Raw genomic sequence first — 26475 nt, forward strand, 5'->3', positions numbered from 1 at the left:
AATGTAGCCACCTCCCAGATCATACAGTCTCTTCATTTTACCAAAGAAACCTCTCGTTATGGTTAAATTATTAGTGCCAAGACCAATTTAAAAAGCTATCTCTGAAATGAATGGATTGGTATGCAATTACCTTCCGAGTTAGATCATTCCAATATTTTAAACCACATGGATGAGATCATTAAAAAGCTACTGATAGAGAGAAAAAATTCAAGCAACTTGAATATTTGTGCTTTAAACAGCATTAATATTTATCCTTCTACATTCCTTAAATCTTGGTGAGTCAATGCCAACTCCCAACCAAAGTATACATAGGCAGGACAAAAATGTCAATCATTTCTTTTTTTCCCCCATGATTTATTTTATTTATTTTTACTTTTTAAAAGATTTATTTATTTATATTATTTTATTTTTGGCTGCTTTGGGTCTTAGTTGTGGCATGCGGGATCTTTGTCGAGGCATGCGGGATCTTTTGTTGCAGTGCGTGGGCTTCTCTCTAGTTGTGGCGAGTGGGTTTTCTTTTCTCTAGTTGTGGTGTGCAGGCTCCAGAGCACGTGGGCTTTGTAGTTTGTGGCACACCATCTCTCTAGTTGAGGCGCATGAGCTCAGTAGTTGTGGCGTCGTGTGGGCTTAGTTGCCCCGCAGCATGTGGGATCTTAGTTCCCTGACCAGGGATTGAACCTTCGTCCCCTGCATTGTAAGGCAGATTCTTTACCACTGGACCACTAGGGAAGTCCCGATTTGTTTATTTTATAACTGGAAGTTGAAAATGTCAATCATTTCTGTTTGTTCATTTTTAAATCTCTACACAAGCAGGGATATAAGATATCCAATTTTGATAATATACAACATTATATTAAGGTTAAAATAAGAATATGCAAGTTGGATCTACTAGAAATATAACCCTGTAATTTTATTTTATTTTTTAAAATTTATTTATTTGTTTTTATTTTTGGCTATGTTGGATCTTCATTGCTGTATGCAGGCTTTCTCTAGTTGCGGTGATCAGGGGCTGCTCTTCGTTGCGGTGTGTGGGCTTCTCATTGTCGTGGCTTCTCTTGTTGCGGAACATGGGCTCTAGGCACGCGGGCTTCAGCAGCTGTGGCATGCAGGATCAGTAGTTGTGGCTCACGGGCTCTAGAGCTCAGGCTCAGTAGTTATGGTGCATGATCTTAGTTGCTCCCCGGCAGGTGGGATCTTCCCGGACCAGGGATCAAATCCATGTACCCTGCATTGGCAGGCAGATTCTTAACCACTGCACCAGCAGGTAAGCCCTAACCCTGTAATTTTAGAATTATTTGGAAATATGCTTTGTTACAAAGCAATTTCCGATCTCCTAGAGAATTAGAAAATAAAGCAGTAGTAAAATATGTAGGAGAGAAAAAAATAATTTTTCCTTTACCCTTCTGAGTTCTTGGCTATGACCTTTTAATAAAAGACAGGTTAACAAAGAAAAAACCAAACAGAAGTTTATTAACATGTATACTTTATCTATACATGGAAGATACCCAAGGAAAATGAATAACTCTCCCAGGTGGCCTAAGCCACCACCTTAAATACCATCTTTAGCTAAAGACAAAAGAAAAGTTGTGTGTGTGTGTGTGTGTGTGTGTGTGTGTGTGTGTGTGTGTGTGGTGGAGGGAGAGTGCAGTGATGGGATATTACCAGATAAAGCAAGGAAAATAAGGGTAAGGCCTGTTGTGCAGAATTAAGTCTGTGCTTCCTCCATTATGATAAGAGTTCCTGGTGATACAGAGCATCTTTCGCTTTCTGGTACAGAAAGGGTAACAACGCTACAAATGGAGTTTTCCTTTATAAATGTAAATATATGTTACAAAAAGGGTAACTTCTACTCTGTTTTCTGAGCTTCTCCTGAGTCTGCTGCTTTTTAAAATAATCAGCGTAAAATAATTCTTATGCCAAGAAGATATATTTTAGGGTTGCATATTCTCCTACCCTTCAAATACAACAAAAAGCAAAAATGATTTCATCTATAAATGCCCTATATCTCATACCATATTAATATTGTTAATTAAGAAAAAGAGGAAAACTAATTGAGATATTATTGATGACATTGTACTGAATATTTTAATGGATGATCTCTTTATATTTCTACCTATGCTTACTATAGATAATAGCAGCTAAGACCTTCTCAAAACGTCTATTCTCCTCTTACTATTACTTTCTCTTTTTGAGCCAGGAATTATTTTTTCTGTCTTATATTCTTCATTCAGAGGAACTGGAAATCTGTACAGCACCACAGTCACTAACCAATATAAGCACAGTAAAGTCTCCTGGAAAAAATTACCTTCTATGCTTCATTGACTTTGTTAGAAGATAAAATGAGGCATATTAAAAATTTTAAGAGTTTGAGGAAAAACTCGATTCTAATTGGGCAGCAGCCAATCTAGCAGATAGAAAGGAACTCTGACGAGCTGTACGAAATGAAAGACTTCTATAGGCAGAAGGGTGTGGGAAAAAGAAAGTTATACTAGGCAAAAAAGCAGGTTGGTTATTGCAAAATTATTTTCCTTTAGGGAATGGCAGAGGTCTATTAGATGGATTATCTATCTAGTGCTAATCAGATGACACCTGATTGACTGGTTTAAGATTTCATTTCTGGAAAGCCAAAACCAATTAAGTCTTGGTTTGGTGATGTCGGGCTTAGTGTAAGTGACTGCATATTGGGCCTGTTATCTTGTTTTTAACAACTTACATCTATTGACTCTATTTGGTTAACTGTTTAGAATATCTACCTTTCTTTGAGTAGTTTTCTTTACAGGGACTTGATATATAAATATCTCAGATCAAATTATAGGGCAATGCTGCTCTAGCAGCAAATAAGTAGTTGATAACTTTTCTGTAACCTTGTTAACAATACTTGTATACCGTGGCCCTGGGTTGAGGAAGAATGTAGTGAGGGCATCACTCTAGTCCAGCTCTGAGTCCTCATTTTATGAATGGCTAAAAAGCTCCTTTGAAACTATCTTTCAGGCTATCCTTTCATAAATGATTCAGCTCTGTTCTAATGTATGTAAAACTTAATTCAGCGTTTTAAATTAAAGGGCAATGACTAAAACTTCTCACTTTCTCCTCTCATGGATTTTTCATAATTTTCCCTTTTAAATTTCTTTACATCTTAGTTTTCTCCAGTCCCAGAAATGCTCTTGATCATTAGAATACACACAGTACATTTGAGAGGTGAAAGGAATGTGGGGTAGAATTACTTTGTCAGAGAGGAAAACTCCTCTACCCTTCTAGGTTCTTCTGGCTGGTCTAAGAATTAAATTGATATAAGACATATTAAGAGAAGAAAATCAAAAGTTTAATGACTATATACATGGGAGAGACCCAGGAAAATTGAGTAACTTACCAAAATGACTGATGCCCTCACCTCAAATAAATACCATCTTCAGCTAAAGACAAAAGAGGATGTTTGGGGTAGTGGCTTGGGACTTCAAAGGGGAGGAAGACAATTCACATGGAGATGGAAAAGCAAATGCTTGGTAAACAAATGTTTGCAGCACCATATAGAAACAATGGGACACAGAGAGGAATTTTAACAAACAGACTTTGCTATGTTCCTTCCTCTCTACCACAATTAGTTCATATCATACTGTAGTTATCTCTGATGATAGATAACTATCCTGGAACAGGTCCTCTATCTAATTTCTTTTAGGCAGTTAGGGGGAAAGTCAATGCTCTTCCTGAGTCTTCTGGGCCTTGACTGTTTTCAGCTTCAAATAATCCCCATGCCAAGGAGACACATTTTGGGGTGGCAAATTTTGATCCACTACAGTCTACTAGCTTTTCCTGCTCATAATTGAAGAATGATGACAACAGGAAAGGGTAGTGAGGTCTTCCTAAGACACATGAAAAAACATTCCTGCCAGTGATAACAAGGGACATTTTTAGGATTGTGCTCCAAAGGGAAAAATAAAACTGGAGATAGAATCCTAAAAGAGGGCAAAGAGAAGACAGAAATAATAAATGATGAAAATGAAAGGGGCTGTGCTTCCACCTCCTGCATGAAGCTTTCTCCAAGTTACAAGTAGTTCTTTCTGAATTACCACAGCACATTGCTTTTTTCTTTCATATACTTCACTAATTCCAGTTTGGTTTATGGTATGGTTATTTTCAAGTTCCTTTCCCTATTAGAATGTAATTTGTTTAAGTACTATATCTACAGTATTAATCTTTCTGCCTCCTTTCCCATCACATGTGATAGAATTCAACAAATTTTATTGACCTAAGGTGAAATATGTGCAGGTTCATAGACAGTAGGACACAATAAAGTAACATCAGAAACCCTGGTGTTTATTCTTATAAAGATAATTTTTTAAAATTATTTTAATAGAACTCATTGTTAGTAATAAAAAAAGTTACATGTTAAAACAAAATAGTCAAAGATGATGCCTCCACCAGGTCTTGTAACACCACTAACATTTTGGTATACCTTTTTTCAGATCAGGTGCCAAAGAAAAGAGAAATTATACGTACACACACATATACATTTTGGGATCTGGACAGTCCTGTCACAACAACATTACTATTCACTAGAGCTGTTAGGTAGTCAGTCAGACATTAGTAGCAAGGAGGTGACAGTGGTGAGAAAGACAAGAAGAAGAAATCGAGTCACACCTAGCCATCTGGGACTCTCCCTTGACCCCACCCAGAATGGGTGAAACTATGGTCCTTTGGTGGGCAGCTTATCCTGATAATGAGGGGACAGTAACACGAGGGGACTTAACTGGGCTGTGCATGCCCAGACCAGACAGGCATATAACCTATAGTAAACCCAAACTCATTATACCATAATTATAAAATCTACTTGTGGTTTTGTCCCCGCCCTCTGTTTCTTAGCGATTCAAGAGTGAGAGCATGTGCAGCAGTAAGCTTGTTATGTAGCTCGGGACTGTCAATCAAATAATGATCACCTGTTACCCCCTGTTCCTTAAAAGCGCCCTTAAGCCTGTACAGGAAGGCTGCTTTCAAATCACAGAAACAGCCCCCTCTTTCTCTCTCTGAGAGTGTACCTTGCTTCTATAAACTTTGCTTTGGGCTTGCTTCACTTCATGGAATATCTCTCTCTCTCTCTCTCTCTCTCTCTCTCTCTCTCTCTCTCTCTCTCTCTCTCTCTCTCTCCCTCCCCCCCCCTCCCTCCCTCCCTCCCTCCCTCCCACTCTGAGAGTGTACCCATGCTTACATAAACTTTGCTTTGTGCTTAAGCCTATCGTGGTGGTTTGCAATTCTTTGCTTACTATCGTGGAACTGAGATTGTTGGTCCGAGCCTTCTGTTGACCTCCTCAGTTGAACCTATTTTGTTATAACTCACGTCCACCCAGTGACAGAGCCGTATGACAAATCTTATTATCAGACACTTAAGTGCCTTCTCTAAAAATTATCTTGTTTAGACTTTTCCCTTTATGACAACAGCCACCGATCTTGCTTTTTCTTTTTTCTTTTCCTTTTTCTCACTTGCACTAATTTCACACCCAATATCCCAATGACACCTTATTTTTCCTCCATTTTTTTTTTACCCTTTCCTTTATGACTTTATTCTAGATTTAACAGTGAATTATCACAAACATGTATCACACAATTTGGGTCAAAGAAACAAAACATTTTCTTCTCCTACATACTTAGTTTATTTAATCTACATGAAACTGAGCAAGACTATGGTGCTCCTGGGCACAGAAGCTTTTCTGTCCCCCCTTTCTTGACTCCAGCCTTCATGACTTTCCCTGAGTTCCAAAGGGCAGATTCGAACAGTTGCTAATCCAGGAAGGGAAGGAATGCAAAGACAAGGGAGTGGCAGCCAGGAAACAATAGTGCAGGCTTGGGGCAGAGTTCTGGTTCTACCTCAAGGGATACACATACCAATGTCTTTAAACTCTTTAAGATGTCAGCATTCTTCATACCAGAGAGAGATAATCTGAGGCTACTTTAAAGGAACCAGAGAAGCTCATCAAGACGATTATCTGAGACCAGAATAGAGAAGTGGAGGCCCTGCACACATCCTAATCTTAGCAACCCCACCCTCGAATCATTGATATAAAACTCCTCCTCAAATCCTCCCAGGTTGGGACACATAGTTATTCAGGACAGGAGCCTATAGTGTCCCCCTTTGCCTGGCAAGGCAATAAAGCTACTCTTTTCTGCTTCACCCAAAACTGTGTCTCCGAGATTTGATTTGGCACTGGTGCACAGAGGCCGAGCTTTCACCATCATGCATAATTAAATCAATATGGATACCTCAAAAATATTTTATAAAATCCTGGCAATAATCTTACACAGTAAAGATTATAATTCACATTTTATAAATAAAAGATTTAGGACTTTTTCCAGGATCTTACTGTTTTCATCTAGATTTCTCAATATGTCCTGTAAATCTTGAGATTCAAATCCAAATTACTTCATATTTCAATTCTTTTATAGTTCTCAACATAGACATTTTCAATACCCAAATCCTATGCTGATTCTCTTCACTTTCAAATGTCTCAAAGACCATAAATCTTTGTTACTAATTTCCTGAATGATTTACTCCTAAGTCAGCATATGATGAAATTACTATTATTCCTTCCTCACATATATTTTCTATCAAAACTCATGCCCTTGCTACTTTTCAATATTAAATTAACAACAAGTGCTCTAAATTCCTTCTTTGTCTTTCTACATTGTAGTCATGCTATGGTAATTAATTTCAATAAGTAAATCAGCCTTCTCCCTTGTTATATCAATATACATAGTCTCTTCACCATTCAACTTTACTTTCCTCTTACTTTCCCCTTATATTTACCACTATACTTTAAGCAAAATTTATATTTACTCACTCCTCTTCATTATTTGCCAGTCTTACTAAAAAGACGTTCCTCAATAGTACTCCACTGAATTGACTCGAGAGAGTCAGCAATAATTTTTTACTTGCCAATTCTTGTTGTCTCTTAGAACTTCTTATCTTACTGAAATTATAAGTCTGATGTCAGCAAGCTGACCAGTCTCTCCTTGATAATTTTCCTTGCTTTGTGTGACACTGTATTTGCTTCTTTTTCCCTTTCTAATCAATTTAGTCTTTCTCTTACTTCCTCTTTCACTCCATTTCTCTCTCTACCCACACCTTAAGTGTATGATTCCTTTTTTTAATAGCTTTTTTCTATTTTTTTTAATACAGCAGGTTATTAGTCATTGATTTTATACACATCAGTGTATACATGTCAATCCCAATCACCCAATTCATCACACCACCACCACCACCCCCCCACGGCTTTTCCCCCTTGGTGTCCATACATTTGTTCTCTACATCTGTGTCTCAATTTCTGCCCTGCAAACCGGTTCATCTGTACCATTTATCTAGGTTCCACATATATGCATTAATATACAATATTTGTTTTTCTCTTTCTGACTTACTTCACTCTGTATGACAGTCTCTAGATCCATCCACATCTCAACAAATGACCCAATTTCCTTCCTTTTTATGACTGAATAATATTCCATTGTATATATGTACCACATCTTCTTTATCCATTCGTCTGTCGATGGGCATTTAGGTTGCTTCCATGACCTGGCTATTGTAAATAGTGCTGCAATGAACATTGGGATGCATGTGTCTTTTTGAATTGTGGTTTTCTCTGGGTATATGCCCAGTAGTGGAATTGCTGGATCATATGGTAATTCTATTTTTAGTTTTTTAAGGAACCTCCATACTGTTCTCTATAGTGGCTGTATCAGTTTACATTCCCACCAACAGTGCAAGAGGGTTGCCTTTTCTGCACACCCTCTCCAGCATTTGTTGTTTGTAGATTTTCTGATGAAGTCCATTCTAACTGGTGTGAGATGATACCTCATTGTAGTTTTGATTTGCATTTCTCTAATAATTAGTGATGTTGAGCAGCTTTTCATGTGCTTCTTGGCCATCTGTATGTCTTTTTTGGAGAAATATCCATTTAGGTCTTCTGCCCATTTTTGGATTGCGTTTTTTGTTCTTTTAATATTGAGCTGCATGAGCTGTTTATATATTTTGGAGATTAATCCTTTGTCCGTTGAAAGTGTATGATTCCTTAAAGCTATTCCTTTGTCTCTCTTTGCTCTCCTTAAAGAACACATTGCTTCTGAAATACAATTTACTTCCATTTCTTTAATTATAGTTGCTTTAATAATTGCAATAAAATTTATCTTTTTGCCCCAACCACTTAGAGGTGCTTCAGACATAAATTCCAGTTGTTTACATTATTTATTGCACTACTCTTTTGCCCATTCCTCAAACACAGCAGTCCAAAATGAGTTCCTTATTTCCAAATGAGTTCCCATTTTATCCTAGATGCTAACACTGGGCACTAACTAAAGAGTCATAAATGCACATATGAGTGAAAGCGTACTTTCTATCAAGATAAAAAACTGCAATGATTAATTGTAATATAGTGTATGCTTTAAAGTAAACTGATGGACTACGTGCTACTGTAGTAAAGCAAAGTAAAAGTGATTTTGAATAAATTAGTGTGAAGTAGGAACATATTATCTTTAATCCAATTTTGTTAGACATGCTATCTCACAAGACACACAATCCCTGTCTTCCATCTAAGAAACACACCCAGCAAATTAACATAAATATTTATAATTGATACATTCTTTTTAGTGTTTACTGAACTCTTTAGTGTTGACAGAACTCTTATAACTGCTTTGCAAATAACATCACTTAATATTCAAAACAATCTGTGGATTAAGTGGCACCACTGTTTTTCTGTAAATGAGGATTTAGGAATTAGAAATATTAAGTTAAAGTATTCTGGGACATCTCAGGTTTTCATTAGCAAAATTAAAGGAAAAGTGCAAATCTGTCTGACATTAAACCTATGATCTATACTCATTTGCCTCCCTGAGTAATAAAAACTGCTTTATTGAGTTTCACAGATTACTTTTTATTAAAGACCAAACTATAAATATATGTCAAAGCAAAATCTTTTGTTTTTTTACTTACAAGTGAAATGGATTAACCATACATAGCAATTAATTTAAAAAAGAATATTTAAATAACTTGTGAAAAAAATATATTAAAATTCCATCTGAATTCAGTTCAAAATGTTAAATAAATGTCTGGAATTGCACTGTGAAATATTTATGATTTTAAAATGTCCCATATTGAGACAAGAGGCACCTATAAGTCATTGCTGAGTACTGATGAAAAATTATTTGTACCTCCTAAGCTGTAAGATATACTGCAGTCAATACAAACATTTTTCCACTTCATGTTTTTAATATTTAACAAGGGATGTCAGGAAATATATAAGTAACTAAGGAAGAAATGATTTGGAAATTAAAGACTACATCAATGGTCACTTTTTCAAACTCCTAAGAGGATAAAATAGAATGAAAATTTCCGCTTTTCACTTAGGGTAAGGAAACTTCCCTGACCATGACCATAGAAATAATAGAAGAAATATTACTTGGTGAGAAATACCAATGATATATTATTTTTAGCAACTAATTGCTAACTATAAAATGTATCACTTGTTTGGCATTAAAATTTTATCATAGTACAGAATGAATTGTCAATGATTAACCCCTACATAATCAAAGTAAATTCAAATTGTGTTATATATATATACAAACAGGATTATATAAAAAATAGCTGAACCAATTAGTTTGATAAGGGACATTGTAAGAAAGCAAAATTTGCCACCCCAAAATATGTCTCTTTGGCATGAGGATTATTTTAGGCTGATTATTTTCAAGAAAGAGAAGACTTGGGAAAACGTCCTTTTTACTTCCCCCTTAGCTATCTAAAGAATTTAGTTAAAGAGCCTGGTCCAGGAGGATCACTATCAACAGAGATATCTACAAAGAATATGGACTACAGGTGGTATGGGAACTCAGCAGGGCCTGGAATCCAAAGTCCTGTCTGTGTCCCATTGTCTCTGCAGGGCCCAGCAAACATTTGTTAACCAAATATTTGCTTTTCCATCTCCATGTCAATTGCCTTACTCCCCTTTGAAGTTCCAAACTATTACTCCCAACAACCTCTTTTCTCTTTAGCTGAAGACAGTATTTAAGGTAAGGACTTCAGCCATTTTGGAAAATTACTGTTTTCCTGAGTTTCTGCAACATATACAGAAGGTATACATGTTATTAAAATTTTATTTGTTTTATTTTTTTAAAGTTTTTTTTTTTTGATGTGGACCATTCTTAAAGTCTTTATTGAATTTGTTACAATATTGCTTCTGCTTTATGTTTTGGTTTTATGGCCCCGAGGAATGTGGGATCTTAGCTCCCCGAAGGACCCACACCCCACCCCCTGCATTGGAAGGCAAAGTCTTAACCACTGGACTACCAAGGAAGTCCCAAACTTTTATTTGTTTTTCTCTTGTTAATTTATCTACTTCTTAGACCAGTCAGAAGAACCTAGAAGGGTAAAGATGTTTTACCTCCTGTGAGCAAATGTTGATAAACAAATGTTTGATGGGCCATAAAGAAACAAAGGGACACAGAGGGGAATTTTAACAGACTTTGCTAGGTTCCTCCCTGTCTACCCTATCTAGTTCATATCATAATATAGATATCTATGGTGATAGCTCCCTTCTAGGAACAGGTCCTCCGTCTAAATTCCTTTAGGCAGTGGGGGAATGTCAAAGGTTCTTCCTGAGTCTTTTAAGCCTTGATTGTTTTCAGACTGAAATTATCTGCATGCCTGAAAGATACATTTTAGGGGTGGCAAATTTGGCTACAGTATAGTTCTGCCTTTGAAATTTCTCCAAGAAGTTTCACACTCCAGAAGTTGAGTTGATTGATTATTTTATATCTCACTGAGCCCCTCTCTTCGTCCTGACAATAGATCAGTGCAGTTAAACTTATTTCAGGTGGTAAAGCAGGTGGGCTCTCAAAGTTAGGCCCATAAGGTACAAGCAATCAGGTATTTAATAAGAGGCATTTCTATGGAAACAAAAGAAAAACAATGCTTAGTAATTACAGCAAACTATAGTCCTAGTTTCTGAGTTCTAAAGTCAGTCAGTCGAGAAGACTTTTAGATGTCTGGCTTGAAGCATCATCAGATGGAGTGAGGTCAGGTGGCGGCAGACTGACAGATTTTCCTGGTTTGCAGTTTGAATGTGTCTGGTAATCATTCTAAGTGGTCCATATAGCAACAGTCATGAAGATTCTCTATATATGGTCTATTGGGTGATTTCTCTGAAGTTTATAACAAGTTGTAAAATTTTAGCTTGAATAGCTTTGGAAAAAGGGCAATTTTAGTTCTTAATGATTCCAAGTCAGAAAGATGGGAGAAAATGTTTAAAAATGTTAACATTAAAAATGTTAGGGCCCAGAGTAGGTGGCATCCTCTGTCTGGCCCAGAAGAAAAGTGTGCATGCTCCCAGCAAGTGGGTCCCAGGCTGGGTGGCCCTGGACTGCAAAGAGGTGCTCACCTGGTAGGCAGCTTGGGTGGCTGGCAGCAGGACAGTGTGGCAGCACCTCCAGCAGGCCATGAGCCCCCCACTGCCTCCCACTGCTGCAGAGAAGCTGGGAGACCCACCTGGCCACCCCACCTCCTCATCCCATTTCTTAATAATCATCTAAAGATTTACATCATTCTGGGACAAGTCCCATGACTCTTCCTTTCCAATTCCTCTTTGTTCCACCTCTTCCAATCTTTGCTTTATTTACATTATTTCAGTACTTTGTTTTTTTCTATATTTTGGCCATGCCATGCAGCATGCTCTTAGTTTCCTGACCAGTGATTGAACCCATGCCCCCTGCAGTGGAAGCGGAGTCTTAACCACTGGACGGCCAGAGAAGTCCCATATTTACATTATTTCTTAATATTCCTTCAAAAACTTTCATCTGTTGGGAAGAGCTCCTTGACTCCCACCTTGGTCTCTTCCCGTTCTTTTCTTAATTAACCTAATGTTTTTACTAGCATCTCTAAGACCCATGAAAGGAGGCTGAGACCACACACTTGATAAGGTTTCCCAAACAGGTTTTTTTTTTAAATGGAAGTTCTTAAAGTTAGCTGTTATATTTCTTTGTATCTATCTTTTAATTTGTTCTTTCCATAGGTACAAATAAAATAGCTTGTGAAATGAGAGCTTTTACAATGAGAGCTTTCTAAAAATCCACCAATTTAGAAGTTTTTCTAATTCAAAGCATCCATTGTCTGGCCATTGCCTTTATTAATATTGACTTATACCAATAAGCCTTTTTATGGCTTAACCATGGATGCAAGAGGAATCCCCAAAGGAGAGTGCAAAAAGATGCAGCTCTCCTAAGATCGAAAACGTTCACTCCCCAAAATAGTCTACAAAAGCAAAGAATTTCATCACACAGGTGGTAAAGATGGTGCCACTAACAAAGCAATAAAGTTTGAGAAAATAAAGGTCCCTTATGGACTAAGAACCCTTATGACAAACTTCCCCGATAGCTGGCATGGCCAGACAAAGAGATGCCAGTCACAAGCCCAGGTTATGCTATCTGGATTTCTGCTTGGAATCCCAGTCTATTTGACTGATGGCCAAATGCACATTGATAGCTGTTACTTTCTAGATGGTGGATAGCAGATAGAATAAAATCACTGGTCATAAAGTCAAGCTCTCAGAACATAGAACAAGACAAATGACACAACAGACAGAGACAAAGAAAAACTGTGACCATCTCTAGAAGGCAATGGACCATAAAACCAAGAGTACACTACCAAATTTACCAGAGTTGTTAAGCCCAAGAAACTAGCTCTACAAATATTTCTCCTGATAACATAAATTTAGAAAAAAGAAAAAGGTCTGTTACCATTCTTGCTTCTAACAGACCTGGCAGGTAGAGATCTGGAAGACTGACATGGTAAGAATTCCTACCTTTTGTGGGCACTTGTCAGATGTCTCAGGATCTCTCAGCTGCAGCAGCCTCAGAGATAGCAGAGTTCAACCAGAGAAGATAATCCTGCCGACTACACCATCTGCGAGAGAATGACATGAGACAAAGTCACAGGAGACAATCAAGTTTAATTACGTACATATGGTGGGGGTCCGATAAGAATATGGGGCCCAAGGACAAGTTAGGCAATCGAAGCTTATATGCCATCTGAGAGAAGAAGGGAGTGGGGGTTTGGGACTTCAGAGTGAAGGAAAGCAATTCACAGGAAGAAGAAAAGGAAGAAATGTTTGGTAAATGAATGTTTGCTGGCCATAAAGAAATAATGGGACACAAAGAGGAATTTTAGCAAACAGACTTTGCTAGGTTTCTCCCTGTTTACCACACCTAGTTCATATTATACTGTAATTATTTATGATGATAGCCCCCTTCCTGGAACAGGTCCTCTAACCAAATTCCTTTAGGCAAGTTAGAGGAAAGGTCAATGGTTCTTCCTGAATCTTTTGGTCCTTGATTGTAATAATGCACATGCCAAAGAGACACCGTGTGGGGTGACAAATTTTGGTCCCCTACACTCTCACTCAAAATATAATCTTAAGTGAGAAAATTCTAAGCAACTAATTGCAGTATTGATTTTATGTATAACTGATAGACAATACACAAATAGAAATATTTGATGTAAGATAAAAACACAAACCCCTCAATTTTTAAATTAGATCTTTTATTTATTTGTTTATTTTCATTTTATTTATGTATTTTGGTTGTGCCAGGTCTTAGTTGCGGCAGGTGGGCTCCTTAGTTGTGGCATGTGAACTCTTAGTTGTAGCAGACATGTGGGATCTATTTCCCTAGCCAGGGATTGAACCCTTGGCCCCTGAATTGGAAGGCTGATTCTTAACCACTGTGCCACCAGGGAAGTCCCACAAAACCCCCAAATTTTCAACACTTCAAAGTAAAATAAAAGAATACCTTTGAACTCTGGCAGGATTTGTCTGGAGTAGTTAAATTCAAAAATGTAATATTTTAGTGCTTCAGAGAAACTGCTTTTATTGATCTCTTCCACAGAGACCCCGTATTTTCAAAATATTTACTTACCAAATAACATATATAAACAGACATGTTCTTTTCTTTTTGATCAAATAACCTCAGATCATGTCATCAGAAATTACATTAAATTTATAAAATTTTAGTATGAAGTAATGAGACTTGATATTCTCTTTTCTTAGAAGACTTTAAAATATTGAAAATAGCTCAAAATTCTCATTAGTACAATGTCAATTTCTAAAAGAAGTTTGCAGATGAGGAGACTAGTTTAGTCCAAAGCTCCCAAGCTATAGATAAAAAAAACAAAGACTCGGAGATTTTAAATAATCTTTCAAGGACATATGGTGAATTAAGGATAGTGATTGTATGAAAGCTTAAATTTTCTTGACGCTTAGTAGATTGATCTGTCACAACAGTACTCTTTCTTCTAATGCCTGAGAATCTGAAGGATTAGGAAGGCATATTTATGGATATCTGTGACAAACTCAGGAGGTCTTTCTCTTTTTAATAAGACAATTTATAATTTATATTGCATTTATAATTTGTATTGTGGGAAGATTACATTAAATAGAGTAGTATATGAAATTGAATACTCTATTCAAATTCAATGAAATCTATCTGTATTTGATCTCTCCTGGTACTCTCTCTGTTAAACATACCAATTTCTGCATCTATGCCACACACTTAAACTTTAATAGGTCTTTCTTTCCCTTTTAAAATAATACCCTAAGGTGTGGTTTTGTTGATAATTATTTCAAAGTGTGTTAACAAAAATTAAATGACATTGAATATTTAATAAAGAAAACATATTCTACTTTGTAGTTATTACTTTAAGAAATATTATTATGCCTAATTTAATGAAAAATGTGTATGGTGTGATGGGGAGGATTTTTTTTTTTTTGTAGTTTGTACATGAGATTATGAATAGCTATCAAGCTATCTTTTGAATTTTTTATTTCATTGTGTCCTCTTCATTGAGGGTCAGCAATGGTGATTTTGTAGATATTGGCATAACTTACAAAAACAAGTTCTAATGTGAGGAATTTCCCCTTTGACCTTCAGCTTCTCCTCTCTCCTTGCTGTGATATGCAGGTCTTGCTCTGAAAAGTTCAAAATTGCATTTTGGTTTCAATTTTAAAATATATTCATCAAAAGTGTAACGGTTGATAAAGCAGTCATCTCACTAAAAGAGACAAATTTATTTCCTATGGCAGGTAGTTAAGGGGAAGTAGTTTTCTTCATCCCCAAAATGCCACATCACTTACAGACAAATCTTTGGTTAAATGTCTTCTTAATATTACAATGTTTGTTTTCTTTTGTATTTTATTTTTATTTATTTTATGACCCTCTCTCCTCTTTTATTTCTTTTTTGTTGGCTGGGTTTTGTTTCTTCATAAGCCTTATATATTAATCACTATAGCCACAACATTTTGAAAATTTCTTGCTGTTTTTATATTTTAACAATTAGAAGAGGAAAACCAAAAGATAACTATAAGTAGACCTTCATAATAAGAACAACAACAAGAAAAACCTTCCAAATATAACATTGGCTTCTCACCTCCTGGTCAGTCTATGCTAACTGTATTTTAATGTCCCTATGGCTAAACATGCCCATTCACCTCTAAAGGTCACATGTACGCCAGTCTGAGGTATATGAAATCTCACAATATTAACTATTATGACGTGAAAACTTCATGACATTAAGAAGAGACAGGAAATTACTCTTTAGGGTGATGGCCCTGCTTTTTGAGTTTGCTAGAATAGTTCTAGAAAGGTAATTTTCCCCATGAGAAGTAATAACAAACTCAAACCATTGGTCAAAATACAGTGATTTTTGTAGAAGATAAAAATCATTATGGATAACTGCACAGATAATAAATTTTGAAGTTTTTCTTTTAATTAAAAAGCATCTTGAATGCATATACACATATATATTATATATTAGGAGAGTTGAGTCAAACTTATTCATAGATTCTACCTTTTCAAAATTTATGTTTAGTTTTTGTTTTGCTTTTCAATATTTAATGGTTTTATGTTTGTACATGGTAGGGAGGGAATGGGGGTTGCTGATTCACCTAGTTAATCTTTATTGGAGTTCTAAAAGACATAATAATAATAAAATAATTGTTTTCCTATACTGTCTAAAACTCTTTCACTTATTCTCTAATTGTACACCTGTATTAATACAAATAAGTTGCACAACAAACAATGAAAACTTGAAAATGATCAGGACTCTAGGGATCTTTTGCTATACCTTCTGAATTTGCCATCAGATAGAAGTGAACATAATAAATGTGTATGCTGAATAATCAAATGTCTGAATTTTGATTGGTGATGGCAGCCATAGCATATCAAAATGCAATTGGACATATATACAGGTATGTTTATATATGTTTGTTATATGTACATGTACATAAATATATTTTGTTTGTTCATGAAACATCTACACTAAATTTGGATATTAGAAGCTCAATTCTGTGGCCTCAAACATTGAGAAGTTTAGTATTATAAACAGTTTATCTTTTCTGCATGGCAAAATTCTATGTCTCTCTTAAGACTGTTCAAATGTCTTTTTTTTTTTTTGGTGATAGCTTCCTGATGATTCTCTCCTATCTTCACTCTCATAAATTATCAGTCTTTCCTTATATATCCTGCACCTTTGTCTATTAAAATATCAAACCACTTGCAGTGATTAAGAAAATAAAAGGATGACTATATAACAAATGATATTGTTGGTGAGGAAGTTGTACTCAGCCTCCAAGATCCCTAACTCCCAGGCACTGAGTTTTCCCCAGCATCCAGACAATTCAATGACTGGGGAATTAAAATTCACTGGGATGGAGCAAAGTGTGTTACTCTTTGGAGTTCAAGAAATTATTTGACTTTTAAAATTATTTCATACTGGTAAAATTTTGTAAATAAGATATTTTATCTATATCTATATAAACAGAACTTAATTTCCACATTTTTCCTATATATTTTAATATAACATAACATATTTTAACATTTTAATCATGTTTATTTTTCACTATTTTGGCACTCTCACTTCTACAATTAGAACTTTCAAATTCATTTTATATATCCCTAAAAATAGAAAATATTTACTGGGACAAAATAATACATAACTTATGTATGTTACAAAGATGACAATACAAGCATAATATTTCAACTTTACTCACCAATCAGCTTTAGGATTGCAATATTACAGTTCTGATAAACCCTTAGAAAAAATTTTCAGGTTGCATTTCTCTCATACAATTACAGAATAACCATTAACCTAGGATCTACTGGAAGATTTTTGTCTCTAGCCTAGTATTTATATAGTAACCAAATTTATATAGTAACCAAATTTGTTTTAGTTGAGTCTTAAACTTTATAGATTTAAAATGTGCCTGCCTAAGTAACTTTAATTTTTTCATAGTTCACTGTTTTAATTATTTCTGTGCTTTTTGATTTCTCTTTAATTCTCCATTTATGAACTTTTATACCCATACTTAGTGATGGGCTCTTTGAAGTAAAAATCTGGATATTATTATTTTTTAGTTCAATAAGACATTTTACTTAAAAAAACTGCAAATTGACGTCAATTACATATATATTTGCCTCCCTTATACTAATCATGATCCTTAATCACTCCATTTCACTTAATTTTCTATGTAATCCTGCATGCACTATGTTATATTTTTCCTCATGTTATCATTATCAAAATCATGTATTCATCTCTATAAGAGTTTTGCTATCAATATTGTCTTCTTAGATACCTCTCTCACTTCTACATTTCTGCACATTTCCATAACATTTCAACCTACATTATAAGAAACTGATTTATAAGGATGAAAAATCCAGATGGTAACAAAGCATTTCACATATGTAGTATATGGATTATGTATCACATATGTTCATGCTCACATATCATACCAGGAAAGCCACTGTCTTGGATTTCACAAGTATGGATAGTAAAGATGTTGGGAAGATTCAGGAACTTTTCAAAATCTCTGACATCTTACCAGGGAACTCATAACTAAGCATGTGCTGTGTACTTGCCAGGGCCTAGGGAAACCCCAGCTGTGAGCAAATACAAAACTTAGGATTTGGGTTTCAATAACAGTTCCCTTGATTTCACAAGTACAAAAATACACATCATCTCCAAAGAAAACTGCCACATACGGTCTTCATTTAATTTGTGCATCAGAACATCCAAGGTCAACATATCAACATCAGCAATCATTGGATTTCATTAAAAGGTGTACCTTCAGAAGCAGTAGATATTAAAAAAAGAGAATGTTTTGACTCCACCCCATAAGACATAATGCAAGACCTGGTTTAATGTTCCTGGTTAATTAAACACATTCCATTTGATTTCCTGGGATGAAGTGAGAAGAACAATTTGGCTTAATGCTAAAGACATATGAAATTAATTGGCATATAAATACTTTCAACTTACATTTAGGGAATAAAATCAAATCCAAGACGAATGCTTCATTCTGGCTTTTGATGTTTTTAATAATATGGCTTTATCTTTTCTTTCCAACCTTCTCTTCCATTACTGTCCAGTATTAAACTTTCACTCTAGTCAGGCAGAATTCCACATAGTCATTCTAAACTGGGGATTGGCACATTGTAATCCACTGGCCAAATCTGGTCCATTGATTATTTAGGTACAGTCCTCCAGCAAAGAACAATTTTTTTTTTCACATTTTTATATGGTTCAAGGGAAAAAAGAAGGAAAATATACGATAAAGGCTATATGTAGTCTACAAAACTAAACTATTTGTTTTCTGGCTCTTTATCTAACATGCATATCTCTATACCTTCTTTATTGTTCTTTCTAGAAATCTGTGGTTCTCTCCATTATTTGCCAAGTTCTAATCCCAGTCATCATTTAAGACCAATCTCCATTATTCACCTTCAGGAATGAAGAGAGTGTAAAGTGTATACATTTGACTCCTGTTGCACTAATTGCTAGCACTATAAAATAGGACTTTAGTATTGAGTGGGCCAAAAGATTCGTTCATTTTTTTCTGTAAGATGGCTCTAGTAGCCCTTAGTAGTCTTTAACTTCATTCAAAACAATTTTGTTAGATTGTGACAGCTGTCATATCAGCGTGCATTTAAAAAAGACATTAAAATTGGTAAAATTTTGTGTAGCCATTTTAATATTGAAGATGGAAGAAAAAAGCATTTTCAGCATATTATGCCTTATTATTTCAAGAAAGGTAAAAATGCAACTGAAATGCACAAAAAGATTTATGCAGTGTATAGAGAAGGTGCTGTGATTGATCAAACATGTCAAAAGTGGTTTGTGAAGTTTCGTGCCGGAGATTTCTCGCTGGACGATGCTCCATGGTCAGGTAGACCAGTTGAAGTTAATAGTGATCACATCGAAACAATAATTGAAAACAATCAACGTTTTACCACGCAAGAGATAGCTGACATACTCAAAATATCCAAATCAAGCGTTGAAAATCATTCACACCAGCTTGGTTATGGGAATCACTTTGATGTTTGGGTTCCACATAAGTTAAGCAAAAAAAACTTTCTTGACCATATTTCCACCTGTGATTCTCTACTGAAGCATAACGAAAACCTTCTGTTTTTAAAACAAATTGTGACGGGCAATGAAAAGTGGATACTGTACAACAATGTGGAATGGAAGAGATCATGGGGCAAGTGAAATGAACCACCGGCAACTGCACTGAAAGCCAGTCTTCATCCAAAGAAGGTGATGTTGTGTATATTGTGGGATTTGAAGGGAGTCCTCTATTATGAGCTCCTTCCGGTAAACCAAACGATTAATTCCAACAAGTACTGCTCCCAATTAGACCAACTGAATGCAGCACTCGACAAAAAGCATCCAGAATTAGTCAACAGAAAACACATAATCTTCCATCAGGATAATGCAAAATCACTTGTTTCTTTGATGACCAGGCAAAAACTGTTACAGCTTGGCTGGGAAGTTCTGATTCATCTGCCGTATTCACCAGACACTGCACCTTCAGATTTCTATTTATTTCGGTCTTTACAAAATTCTCTTAATGGAAAAATTTTCAATTCATTGGAAGACTTTAAAAGGCAACTGGAACAGTTCTTTGCTCAAAAAGATAAAAAGTTTTGGGAAGATGGAATTAGGGAGTTGCCTGAAAAATGGCAGAAGGTAGTGGAACAAAAGGGTGAATATGTTGCTCAATAAAGTTCTTGGTGAAAATGAAAAATGTGTCTTTTATTTTTACTTAAAAATCCGAAGGCACTTTTTGGCCCACTCAATATTATGTCCATTTTTTTAGATACATTAGTCTTGATTCTCCAAACAACTTGTAAGGTCCTCATGGGCTAGGAATGCGCCTTCAGCCAAGCAAACAGCAAGAATTTCTTGAATACTAACTCATGAGTACTCACTGCTTTTTAGAACAATGCCTTTGCATCAGCATGCAATATTATTTTATAGATGCTTAACCTCTATCTTGTCTACTCTAGAACTAAACACATCCTCCTTTCTAGTCTAAGAATAGCCCCAAATGTTAAATATATCTCAAGAAAATGTCAAATCCATCATTTTTCCTTTACTCAAGGAAGGTATTAAAGCATAATATGCTTATGCAGAAGATATCAGTTCAAGCTTTTAACTCAGTGGATAGTTCTTTTCTATTTTCTAGAGATAGGATGTGGTGTTGATAATAGAAACAAATAATCCCCATTTCATTCCCAGTAGTTTGTATTGCACTGGGCTCTTTTTTTTTTTAATTTCAAATCATATTTTCTTTATGATATTCTATGGATGGTGATATTAAAATAAGATTACACTCATTTCATTTCATCATATCAAGAGATATGTGAGGCAAGCTAAAAGACTGGAAACACCTTTCTTTTTTAAATATTTGATATTCATAGTTGAAAGGCAACATAGCATAGTTATTAAAAGTAAATATTTTGAAGCTAATCAGCCTGGCTCCAGATCCTGGCTCTTCTACTCAGTGGCTATGTAAGCTATGAAGATTACCGAATCTGTCCATGTATCAGTTTCTTTTTGTATATTGAGGATAATAATAAAACCTACATCACAAGATGGTTATAAGGATTAAAGAAAATAATATATATATAATACTTAAAACAGTGTCTGACACATAGTCAATGTGTAAAGGTTTGATTTTTTGATCAATCAAAAAATTATTTGATCAATAATCAAATATATGTATCAAAAAATAAGATTTAACAGTGCTTTTTTTTTGGAGAGCATAGGTGGTATTTTTTAAAAATCCAAATAATGAATTGACCCATTTGGCATAGCAAGAGATTAGCAAAATGATCCTATTATAACTTCTGTTTCAGTTTTATTTGTTTGTTTTAAGCATGTAAGGTCAATATTTTCCTGAACGTTACTCTTCCAAGGTGAATTACTTTACTTTTATGGAATATGAGTGATGGGGGGAAAAGGAGACTAGAAATGATGATGTAGATGCTTATTAATTTTATAGGATAGGTCATTTATGATCTAGGGTGTTCTCAATAGGCCTTATACCCTTAATTAACATAAACTACTGTTTACCATTGAACACCATAAGTTTGAACTGCATGAGTCCACTTATACATGGATGTTTTTCAATAGTAAATACTACTGTACTACAGGATCCAAGGTTGGTTTCATCTGTGAATGTGGAATCAAGGATGTGGATGGCTGACTGTAAGTTATACATGGATTTTCAACCATGCAGAGGGTGAGCACCTCTAACCCCCATGCTATTCAAGGGTCAACTGTATTTCATACATTTTAGCAAACCAATTAATCTTCCTCTAGTTGTTTCCTCATTCGACTATTGAGAACATAAACTACATAGCATGAAAAAAGAAGTTTTGACCTTACAAACCAGATCTGAGTTATAAGTTCTAATTATGCAATGAAATCTCTTTGTGTTCATAGACATGTCACTAGGCTACTATTTCTTCAACTGTGAAATAAGGCTCTAGTAAGACTACAAGACTGTATGGTGAGAAGTGAGAAGACTGGGTTGAAAAGTAAGTATCCATAAAGAAATTTATCAGAGCTAGGGCTGACACTGGAGGTAAGGAAAGTGAGCATAACTGCAGTCTTTTTTTCTTACAAAGTCAGTGAGAATTTAAGAACATTTTCCTCAGAGTTAGCCAATAGGTACTATGTAAGAAAGATAGTGAAAGCAAAGTTACACAGTAACCAGAAAGTCCACCACCAGGAAAAATAAAATCGGAGGTTCTTTGAAAAGGACTTCATTGAAATAAAAATTGCTGCTCACTTCCAAAGTGTAGAACGTAGAATGGAAGATGAAAAGCTAAACACAGAAGTAAGTGGAACGCCAGGTTATGTGCACGTTCCCAGATAAAGGAGTCTAATATCAGTGAGTCAGAAGAAGGAAAACAATTTTTTTCAGACAGGTAGCTCAGCCATTCATATAGATTTTACCCAGTCTGTGGATATAAAGCTGATTATTCACTCCTTTGTTCATTTATTCATGCATACATTCATACAACAAAAAAATTAATCACAATGTATTTCATTTTGTCTGTTGTTTTCAGATTGCTTTTTTTGTTGTTGACTATTTTTGGTTTTGGAAGTACTATATGTCCCTCAAATCTCTTCCAATGACAAAATTTGCTTTTAATATCTCATCTGCTTTTAGAATTAGATCAATTTCCTCTAAAAGCACTTGTTTGGTTACCCTTATCTTGGTTATCCTGATCATCCTGCTTCCTTCATAGGTTCAAATGAAGTACTCTATTGGAACAGGCAATCTTCATGAGTTCATCTATATCTCTGAAAACCTCTGAATAAGGAACCTCAAGGACAATTCACTGAAAGAAGTCAGGAGTTATCAACTAGCTGAATTTGTATAGATAGGTAGGTTGGGGGATCAAGATTTGCCAAATTAAAGAGACCTTTACTCTGAAAATGAAGCAGTTTAAAATATTTTCCCATTTGAAAGGGCTGCCTTTTTAGTTTTTCTTTACCCTCTTTGAGACTTGCTTTGCATTTTGCTCTGTGCTCCACTCATGACTTAGAAGGACAGGTACTTACTTTCCTTAGTGAATTGCCTTTTGCAATTAGCCTGAGAATACAAATCATTGCTGATGTTGAATTTCCTCGAAGAGAGAAAGGGAGACTGTTGATTGATTTTAAAACCTCTTAGGGTTAATCTAAGAATTGCTACAATTAACCCAGTTTCTTAGGATGTAGCTTCATCTCCTCCTTTAACTTAAGTCTTACAAAATCTTCTTTCTGTAGTTTAGGAGTTCCTCAGATTTTATCGTAGCTGACTTTCATTTCCCCAGTTCTTTTATATTTTCATGTATTTTGTTTGGCTTTGGGTAGATGGAGAGATTAAATTTGTGGTTGGACATCTTGAAATGAAAGTATAAATCTGAAATTTAGACCATTCTGAACAGAAGTGTATAAATATGTTAGGAAAGGGCTAAATCAGAAGCTGATAAATCAAGACTATTGTATCAACCTAATTAAGAGATAATAACAACAATCTAAGGCAAAAACTACTAGGGATAGAAAAGAACAGCTGCATTTGGGATACATCTGGGAGAACACCACCAGGATTAGACAATTATTTTGAAGAAAAATAATAAGGGTTAGAAAGGAGTAAAGATTTACTTTCCAAGTTACCTGCAACAGCTGTCTATAAGTGAAATATCTGAGACATAGAATACAGAGTTGGAATAGAACGTGAGTAGGGTAACTTTTAGTGGAGAAATATATGAATTAATTACTGGAATTTTTTGAGTTGCATGTGATTTTAGACATACAGATGTTGTTGCCCCGAAGGCAGTTGAATATATGACAAATTCTGGTGTGGTGATTGTGTAACAACAAGGATACTCTCTAGGGAAGGGAATTGGTCATGGCTTCTATGAACCATTTTAAGCTCATCAACATTGTGATTATTAACTAGGTTTCTATAGGATGATTCTGGGACTTTATTGTACATACGTAACTTGTGAGCACTAAAAGAGGTAGCAGAACACTTACTGAGATGGAAGCCAAAAGTGATTTCCTTGACTTGAAACATCAGAAAATAATTTTGCCGGTTTGAACTTTATGTGAAAGATAACATACATTTTATAATCTGTTTCTGGTTTCTTTTATTCAACAATATACTTGTAAAATTCTTCTGTGTGGTTGTAGGTAGTTGTAATTTATTCACTTCAGTATTATACAACATATGAATACAACGATCCATTCTTTTGTTTGTGCACTTTTGTGTAATTTCCAGTTTTCAATTATAAACAATACTGGTATGAAAATTCTTGTACATGTTGTGTGGTAAACATTTGTACACATTTCTTCTGCATATTAATCTGAATGTGAAATTGCTAAGTCATTGGGTAAGCACATATTCAGTTTAGTTGATATTTCTAAAGAGTTTTCCAATGTGGTTGTAATTTACTAACAACAGCAATGTATGAGATATCAAATTGCTTTGCATCACCAAACCAGAGCACCACTTCATCAAGGATGATTATTCTCCATTACAAAGGCAAGACACTTCTGAATACTCTACACGATGTGCTGTGCATTATGAGGTTGCACTGGTGTAACAGGCACTACCCCTGGGCTCTTGAAAGTCTCAAATACAGGTCTCTGTTTTTTGGGTGGTTCTTTCCTTAATTCAGGAAGTTTCTCTGTATGTATACATAGTATGCTTCTGAATCCTCCACAAGGATCCTCTGCAAATACCCAGAGTCTCCTCTGTATGCAATTTTCTCTTCTTTGGTACTCTGTCTTGTGAAGTCTAGCCATCTAGAGATCTTGATATCCCTGGACACTTAGTTTCTTCATCTCTATTGAGAGGGTTAGTCAGGATCTGCCTGGGTTCTTTCTCCTTTCGGCACAGCCTGGAAATCTCCTCATCCTATAGATAGTGATGTTATTGGCTAGAAATGTCTGAGGGCACTCACCAAGGTCCAGGTTCCCCTTTTGAAACCAATGACCAATGTTGTAGCTGGACCAGTCCTTGTAGTTCTTATTATGATTGCAAGACATCTTCAGCAATAAGGAAGCAACAGTAAACTTTGAAAGAAACAAGTTTTATTACTCCTAGAGACTTCAGGGCATGACTGGGGCCACACAGCAAGGTTCACTCTCTCTCTCTCACTCTCTCTTTCCATTTCCAGAAACCTGGGACATCTAGCATTACTACAGCTACTATGGTCAGTTCATCATGTTACTCTTTCTTTCATTTCCTTTCTTGGTTTAATTTGGATTAATCATATATTTTTCCGCTTCTCCTTTAATAAATTGTTATTTTTCTTACTTTTAGTGACTAACTTAAAATATGACTTGAATGATTACTATATTACTTATATAACTTATTACTATATAATAAATTCTTTTACTTTACCACCCCCTGATAATGCCAGAACTTTAGAGCCTTTAAACATATTTACCTCCTCAGTTTTTGTTTCATGATGTCTGTTTGCACATATTTTACAGGCCAAGATATTAAAATATTTGTATTACTCAATATTCACTTATATTTCACTTCACGTCTTACTCCTCCACCATCTTGAAGCTCTTCTTGATAATTACATCTTTGATAAATTTGATAGCTTACATTTATTAATTTGATACATGATTAACATACAAATATTCATATATCTTTATATAATTGCCATTGATACAAAATTTCATTCCACAGATTCAAATACACAAGAATGATAACGTTTTTCTTTTAAGTTTTTGGAAACTCAACTTAATTTCTATTATGAGTCCTCATCCCTCCCAGATATCAAAACTGAATCCAAATCAATGCTGGGCTCCATCAACATCAGTCACTTCACCACTTCTCCAAGAGAACTGATACAATGAAAAGACTTTATAAAGACGTAGTGTGAGAAACACTGGACTTTTCATTCCTGTTAGATGTTTTCCTACATTGCCATCACATAAAGAGACACTGACCATTTGAGTTTGTGTCATTGTACCATGAATACTGCTACTGAGTTACCCTGGTTACCAGCAGCAATTTCTATGGATCTAGAAGGCATTCTGGTTCTTTAGGCATATTGGGCATAGTGAAAACCTCAGTCCTTACACAGCACTGGGAGTCAGAAAATGCAGTGAACTTGAGGGCCCTTTACATTAGAGAACTATTTCTTCCATAGAATGTTGATACAACAACTAGTCCAGCCTAGGAAATGATGCAGACATGTTTCACTCTTAGATTCCAGAAAATTATCTGAGAGTTCTGCCACTTCTCTCACTAGCATGTTCCATATCTCAGGGACCTCAGAGTTTCTCCTCTCCAGAATAAGAAACGTCTACATATTCTTGAGTTACAGAAGCTCTAGCTCATTAGAATTCTTTGTAATTTATTGCCTATGACCTAAAACCCTGTTACACTAAGGCCTTAGGCTTTTGAAAGACAGATTGAATCACTGACTTTTCTACCCACCTCTGTTTTCCACTACAATCCTTTCTCAATAAATAGTAGACATGTCAAACAGAAATTAGAAACTCTGAAAAAAATCCCCCAAACTAAAGCATCAATTAATACAAAAAAAATCACTCGCTTATTTATGACACATCTGTTTTGCCTTAATTTACAATTG

The 26475-nt window shown here is 35.4% G+C and overlaps 1 long non-coding RNA gene across 2 annotated transcripts in view; it reads right to left on the bottom strand.

Annotated features, from left to right (window-relative positions):
- LOC307186684 overlaps positions 1-26475 on the bottom strand; it is a 166431-nt gene that overhangs the window by 138373 nt on the left and 1583 nt on the right. Inside the window, exons 1-2 of one of the 2 annotated variants that reach the window (XR_013828450.1) lie at positions 14910-15116; positions 12831-12931 (exon numbers count right to left, since the gene is read on the bottom strand). This is a non-coding gene — a long non-coding RNA (uncharacterized lncRNA). Of the gene's footprint in view, positions 1-12830; positions 12932-14909; positions 15117-26475 lie in introns of those variants that run through there. The other variant, XR_013828449.1, reaches the window with a different exon arrangement.

The sequence above is a fragment of the Stenella coeruleoalba genome (assembly GCF_951394435.1).
Source record: "Stenella coeruleoalba genome assembly, chromosome: 5".
NCBI lineage: Eukaryota > Metazoa > Chordata > Mammalia > Artiodactyla > Delphinidae > Stenella > Stenella coeruleoalba.